General features: G+C 32.5%; 1 long non-coding RNA gene across 1 annotated transcript; it reads right to left on the bottom strand.

Annotated features, from left to right (window-relative positions):
- Positions 1 to 1,282: 1,282 nt before the first annotated feature.
- LOC140183911 (uncharacterized) lies at positions 1,283 to 2,805 on the bottom strand. Its single transcript, XR_011880485.1, has 2 exons — positions 2,057 to 2,805; positions 1,283 to 1,744 (listed from the first exon to the last, which is right to left on the bottom strand). It is a non-coding gene; the product is annotated as an uncharacterized lncRNA (long non-coding RNA).
- Between the last annotated feature and the right edge of the window lie 4,028 nt (positions 2,806 to 6,833).

Below are 6,833 nucleotides of genomic sequence, written 5' to 3'. Positions count from 1 at the left end.
AGAGGTTCTGCTTCCAGGAAAGATGGTGTGGTGAATCAATAGTGAATAGATTAGTTCAGAAAGCATGAACACAGACTTTGAGGGATCAACAATGTATAAGCTGTTCCAAAAACTAAAAAAATGCAGGTTAGCTTTGGTTTCTTGGCAAGCAACAGGGCTGGGAATGTTAGGAAGAACATGGAATGAATAGAAGCAAGGTTGGAATCCTTTATAGTGAGATTAGAACAAGCGGACAAAACTAAAATAATGTTGCTAGAAAAGAACTAACAAATGCTCACCTTCAAGAAGAAAGATATTGGAGAGAGAAATCACGAGTTAACTAGATGAAATGGGAAGATCATAACACAAAGTTTTTTCATTCAAAAAACCAGGCGAGAAATAGAAGAAATAAAATCTGAAAATTAGAGGATGAACATGGACTATGGTACACTACCCCAGAGTCCATTGGAGATAGAGGAAGAAAGTATTTTGAGGAATTATTCACCTCAAACAACCCTCAAGAACCCTCAGCGATGCTGGATGGGTTGTGAAAGAATATTTTCTCGCACGCTAATCAAAGACTGACAAAATGAGTTTCGGAGGAGGAAATTAAATTAAATAGACAATTTTCTCAATCAACTCAGAGACAGCTCCCAGTGATAATAGATTCATGGCTAGATTTTATCAATTCTATTAGGGAATAATCAAGAAAGATGTTTGTGATGCGGTTAAAAGCTTTTTTTGAGACAACAAAATTCTTAGAGGCTTTAACCAAACACAAATTTGTCTTATTCCTAAAGTCCCTAATGCCTCAACGATGAACCAAATCCGGCCTATCAACTTAAGTGTAAAGCCATTTTTAAGGTTCTTGTTCATAGACTTCAGCCTTTTATGAATCAAATAATCAGTGACAATCAAACTGCTTTCATTAGAGGGAGATTGATTAGTGACAATATTATGGTAGCTCATGAATGTATGCATTTTTTGAAGAATACAAGCTTTGGGAGTAATGACATAGCTCTCAAGCTAGACATGAGTAAGACAAACGACAGAGTTGAGTGGAGTTTTGTATAGTTTGTAATGGAGAGGCTAGGTTTTTGTACAAAATGGATTGGATGGATGAAAGAGTGTGTGTCTATAATTTCTTATTTTGTTATTATAGATGGTGTTCCAAATGCTTTCTTTAAACCATCTAGAGGGCTCCAGCAAGGAGATCCCCCCTTATCTTTTCTTATTATACGTAGAAGGTCTTTTCTTTCTGCTCCACAAAAGAGAACATAATAACCTATCTTAGGGACTTCGATTGAACAATAGATTTCCTTCCATCAATTACTTATTTTTTGCAGATGATTCACTATTTTTTTGTAGGGCTGACCAACTTAATTGTGACAATATTTCTAGTATCTTACAAATTTACAGTAGTGTGAGTGTCCAGGTAATTAATCTAAATAAATTTACTGTATTTTTTAGTAAGAACACTCCACAACACCTTAAACATGAGCTAGCATCCTCTCTTGGAGTGCTGAATATGGGCGCCTATGATAAATACTTGGGAAATCCCTCTTGGACTTAGCGTAGTTTGCTGGAAGGAAGGAAGGTTCTGGAAAAGGGTGTGAAGTGGAAAGTTTCCATGAGCAATTCAGTTCGATTATATGATGATCTCTGACTTGGAGGAAATCCGTCTTTTAGACTGCCTACAATATCTGGTCCTGGTGAAAATCTGGTTTGGGTTTGTCAACTCATCAATTTAGATGGAACCTGAAATCTACAATTGATTAATAAAAATTAAACTTTGGCCCACAGATTACTCAATAGATTCTCCAAACAAAAATTGAAGAAGAAGAAGAGTTGCTACAATGGATTCACAATAAGGCAAGAATTTACTCAGCTAATTCAGACTACTCCATAGCTTATCTTTTTTATCATTTTACTACAGAAGTCTTGCATCTTCATTTTCAGAATAAATACCACTGGAATATCATATGAAAACTTAAATGTCAACCTAAAATCAAGTATTTCATCTGGAAGTTAAATCACGATGGACTAGCTATGAAATTTAAATTGCACTGAAAGATACCTCAAATAAGTGAAAATTGTGACCGCGGACCCAATCTAGAATCTCTGCTTCACGCCCTAGTGTTCTTCCCACAAATAATAATTATATGGAATCGGTCTCTATTTGCAAGTTGCATCTCAAAGAATCTGACCCTCCAACCATGGGTATGGTGGCAGCAGTTATCAGAAGCAGTGGAGAAACTTCAAGATAGTACGCATAGGATAGCTAAAATCTCTATTTTTTGTTTTTAATATTTATGTTTTTTTTCAAAAATAGTACTAATATTTAATTTCATTCGATTTTGTTTTTAAAGCTTTTGATTAATTTAATTTTGTCTCTAACATTTTTAAATCATGTCAAAACCACCTTTAAAAATTTGTAATTTACCTTTTATATTTTGTCTTTAACGTTTTATATGAAATTAATGTACAACAATAATTTTAACACAAATTAAAAAATTAAAAACAAAATTAAATATAACTAAATATATTAAATATTTAAAAAAATTATAAACATTAGAAAACATATTTTATTCTCTTAAAATTAATTTCAAATCTCAAGTCTCACATGGCTGGACATATTAGAAATTACCTAGCAAAAAGACTTTATAATTATAAGGCAAACTGAGGTACACATCGCTGGTTACTCTAGATGTTGCTTTGCAAAAAGCCTTTACTAGGAATGTGAGAAACAAAGCATGACGGTGGTGTGCTGGTGTTTGGCCCTTTCGTGGTCTAGTTGCAGCACTAGTCGACCGTGAACCGTGTGAGTTTTCGGAGACGATTTGTATTAAATTGATCGGTTTTTAATAGATTTGACTGTTGTTTGATTGGTTTAAATGCAAGAACGGTCTTTTTCGAAACCAAACAAGCCAGACTATCGGTTTCCGGTCGAACTGGCTAGTTTCCAATTTTGATAAATATGCTCGTAACTAACCCTAGAGACAGAGATAAGTGAAGAATCAATTATAACTAACTCAAGGAGACACGATTACATAAGAAGATAAAAGATGCTCATGCGCAGGTGTGTTTACAAACACATTGCGATTCATATCTAATAATAATATATTGTTTATTTATACAGTGAAGTAGAATTTATATTGTTATGTTTTTATATCTGAATGCTATCTCAATAAAATTGATCTTTAATAGTAGATTTTTTTCTTCATGTACTATGTACAGTATGCATGGAATTAATATTCAAGTTATAATACTAAATTAATTAGCTTAACGTTGTTTACGTGGATATCATTATTATATAAATTTTTTTGTTAAATGAACATACATAATGGCCCTTAGCTGAATAAGTAGTGATCCGATGATGGCCGACGGTAGTAGTTTGACAGCATTTGGTGGTTGTCGAACAATGACTGGTCGTGGTCCAATGGTGCTGGGACAGCATGGACAGTGGTCCGAGGTGAGGACTAATGTGGTATAAGTGTCTGTGAATCGTGTCTCTTAAGTCCCTACGTTTAAGTTTCGTTGAATAGTCTTAGAGACAAATTTGATAATTCTGCTATGTAATCAGGAAGGGTACAATGCAATCAATTATAATCAACTAATGAAATAACCAAAAAAAAAAAAACTCTTAACTCAAATGTCACCCTAATTTCACTTTTATTTTTATGGTAAAAGAACAACTACAAAACCAAAAAAAAAAAATCCAAAACGTAACAAAAAAAAATTTAAAATTATCATAAAAGATTATCCAAAATTTTTTTAATTATAGTAAAAAAATGTACTACTTTCAAATATAAAAACATCTAAAATTATTAAAAAAAATCCAAAAATTAAAAGGTATCCAAAACTTACAAAAAACAAATCTAAAACATAAAAAAAATGTATAACAAAAACAAAACCAAAATTTAGGAGAAAGAAACAAAATTTATAAAAGTAAATGGTCAAATTAATTTTTGAAAGATTATTCATTTTTCAAATTAGTCATTGAAATATTTTTTTAATCAAATTCATCCTTTAAAAGTTTTAAGTTAGTCATTTTAGTCTTTCTGTCACTTCTGTTGCTAAGCTGTCAAAATTTGTTGATGTAACACGTTAAGTGACATTACAATTCACAACACACATTTAGTAGTCCTAATTGGCAGCTAGCATGGTAAGTTTATAAAATTAGAACAAATCAACCCCAAATTGAGGAATTCAATAACTCAAGCTCTCCTCTCAATTATGTTTCAATTTAATCTAATTTCATAAACTTATCATGTTAATGACCAATTAATAAGACTTTTATATGTGTGTTATAGTATCACTTAACGTGCCACATTAATAAATTTTGGCATCATAAAAAAATAACATAAAGACTAATAACTCGATTAATTTAAAATTTTTGAAAGACGAATTTGATTAAAAATTCTTTTGAGAATTAATTTGGAAAACCAATAATCTTTTAGGGATGAATTTGACCATTATCCCAAACTTACAAAGAAGAAACATCCAAAATCTAAGAAAAAAATATCCAAAACATATAACAAAAATGCATTTGAAACCTAGAAAAAAGAAACATTCAAAATTAGTAAGAAGAAGGAGGAGGAGGCGGTCGTGTGTGGCGTAACTGTGGCAGTTCTATTGGAACGCAACGCGGCGATAGGTCTTCGACATAACCGCAACAGTTTCTATTAGAGCTCGGCGCGGCGATGGACTTCGATGCAATGGTGCGGCCTGACGGCAAGAGATCCTCCACAAGGTCGCGTCGTGTCGGGGTGAGATGAGATCGACGAAGAAGGGACGACTCGGTGATGTGACAGGTTCAAGGAGAGGATACGGTGTCACGACGATAAGAGTTTGAAAGGGGAGGTGTGACGGCAAGATAGGAAAGATGCGACGGTGCGGCAGGAGGAGAGGTGGACGCGCTTGCGACAGGGGAAGAGGAAGGTCGCATCTGTCACGTTGTTTGAAATAAAGTTTTTTGAGGGCAAAAATGAACTTATTACAAACGGTTTTGTTAGGTAGACAATGACTTCTGTAAACAATGTGAACAATGGGTTCTAAAATTGACCCAATAAAGTAAAAAAATACTCCACTCCCAAATTACCTCATAAACCTTAACATTAGGATAACCATTTGCACACCTAGTGAATTGAATATCCAGCCATCGTTAACTGTGCATGAGTAAACCGAATAAAAAAATAACCATCCAATTAAGAATAATGAACATAATCATCTGCATGCCTATTGAATTGAATATCTGACATATTCATTGTTCATATTGTTTAGTATTCTCATTGTCTCCCTATACTTTTCCTATTAAAAATTTAAAATTAGATTTTTTGAAAGTTGATTGCTTGGAACCTAGTTTGGATAAATAAAATGACATAAAGACAAAGTACATTCTTTATTTGGAAACAAAAACACACACAAATACAAGATATATTAAACCATTCTTCCACCTTAACCCATGACAACAATAAAGAAGTCTCACGGTCCACAAATTCAACCCAACAGAATAGATAAATTTAGTTACAATTTTAGTTTTTATTATCTTATCTTATCTTTATGTTACATTCTTATTTTATCTTTACTTTTATCTTTCGTAGACAATGCTCTATATATATAGTTTATCTTCATAATTCAATCAATCAACAATTAATCAAGAAATACAAAGTACAACATTCTTCATCTTTTCTTTTCTCATTTATTCATAGTTTTATCATGGTATCAAAGCTCCTTTTGAACTCTACATCTATGAATAAACCAACTAATTCAGATCCTAAAACCCCTTCAACCTCCTTTCCCACTATGAATAATCAACCTTCCAATTTAGCTCAAAGCAATCTTCTTCGAATTGTCGAGCTGCTTCCCTACTCTGTCCGATGTCAAAAGGAAAAAGCACACCAGCAACTTCATCAGAAGCCTCTTTTGGACCTCTTGTCAGCCCATCACTTTTCTTTTATAGCACTTTCTTCCAATAAAGAAACTCGTCCTTAAAACCAACATGGACTTTTGTTAGATCCAACTACTCATTATCTTTGCTCTTTCAGTACTTTTTTTATTGTTAACAATTTTTCAAATCGAGATTCATTGTTGAACACTTGCATAATTGATTCTGGTGCCACAGATCACATTGCATCAAATTTGTCTTGGTTTATTTCTTACACACAAATTTCTCCTATTATTATTTATTTACGAAATGATTATCAAATTACTGTTTCTTATAAAGGAATTGTTCAATTTTCACCATGCTTAGTTCTTCATGATGTTCTTTATTTACCTCATTTCAACTTTAATATTATCTCCATCTCAAAAATTACTTCAGCACTCAAATGTGTAATCACTTTTTCATCTTCTTGCACTTTACAGAGCAACAATTTAGGGACGATTGATTTGGACAAAATGAGAGAGGGATTATATGTCTTTGAATCTAATTTCGGTTAAAATTCATCCACTACATATTCCATAAATTTCATCCAATCCCCACCCATTACACCTTCAAATATATGGCATTTTCGTTTAGGACACCTTTTTGGACAAAAACTTAATTTTTACAAAAACATTTTCCTTTTATTTCTATGCATCATGTTGAGACTTATGACATTTGTCATCTTTCTAAGAAAAAAAAAACATTCATTTTCTCAAAGTTTTTACAAACCAACTGCAAATTTTGATTTATTACATTTTGATATTTGGAGTCCGTTTCGACAAATATCTATTCATAATCATAAATATTTTTTTACTATTGTTGATAATTATAGTCGCTTTACATGGTTATTTTATTAAAATAAAAAAGTGCAAAATTGTAACACCTACCGTACAGAACCTTACGCTTGAGTCGTAAAGCAGAGGTTGCG

This window comes from Arachis hypogaea, chromosome 1 (genome assembly GCF_003086295.3).
Source record: "Arachis hypogaea cultivar Tifrunner chromosome 1, arahy.Tifrunner.gnm2.J5K5, whole genome shotgun sequence".
In the NCBI taxonomy this organism is placed as follows: Eukaryota; Viridiplantae; Streptophyta; class Magnoliopsida; order Fabales; family Fabaceae; genus Arachis; species Arachis hypogaea.
This window is presented reverse-complemented; position numbering and strand designations above follow the sequence as displayed.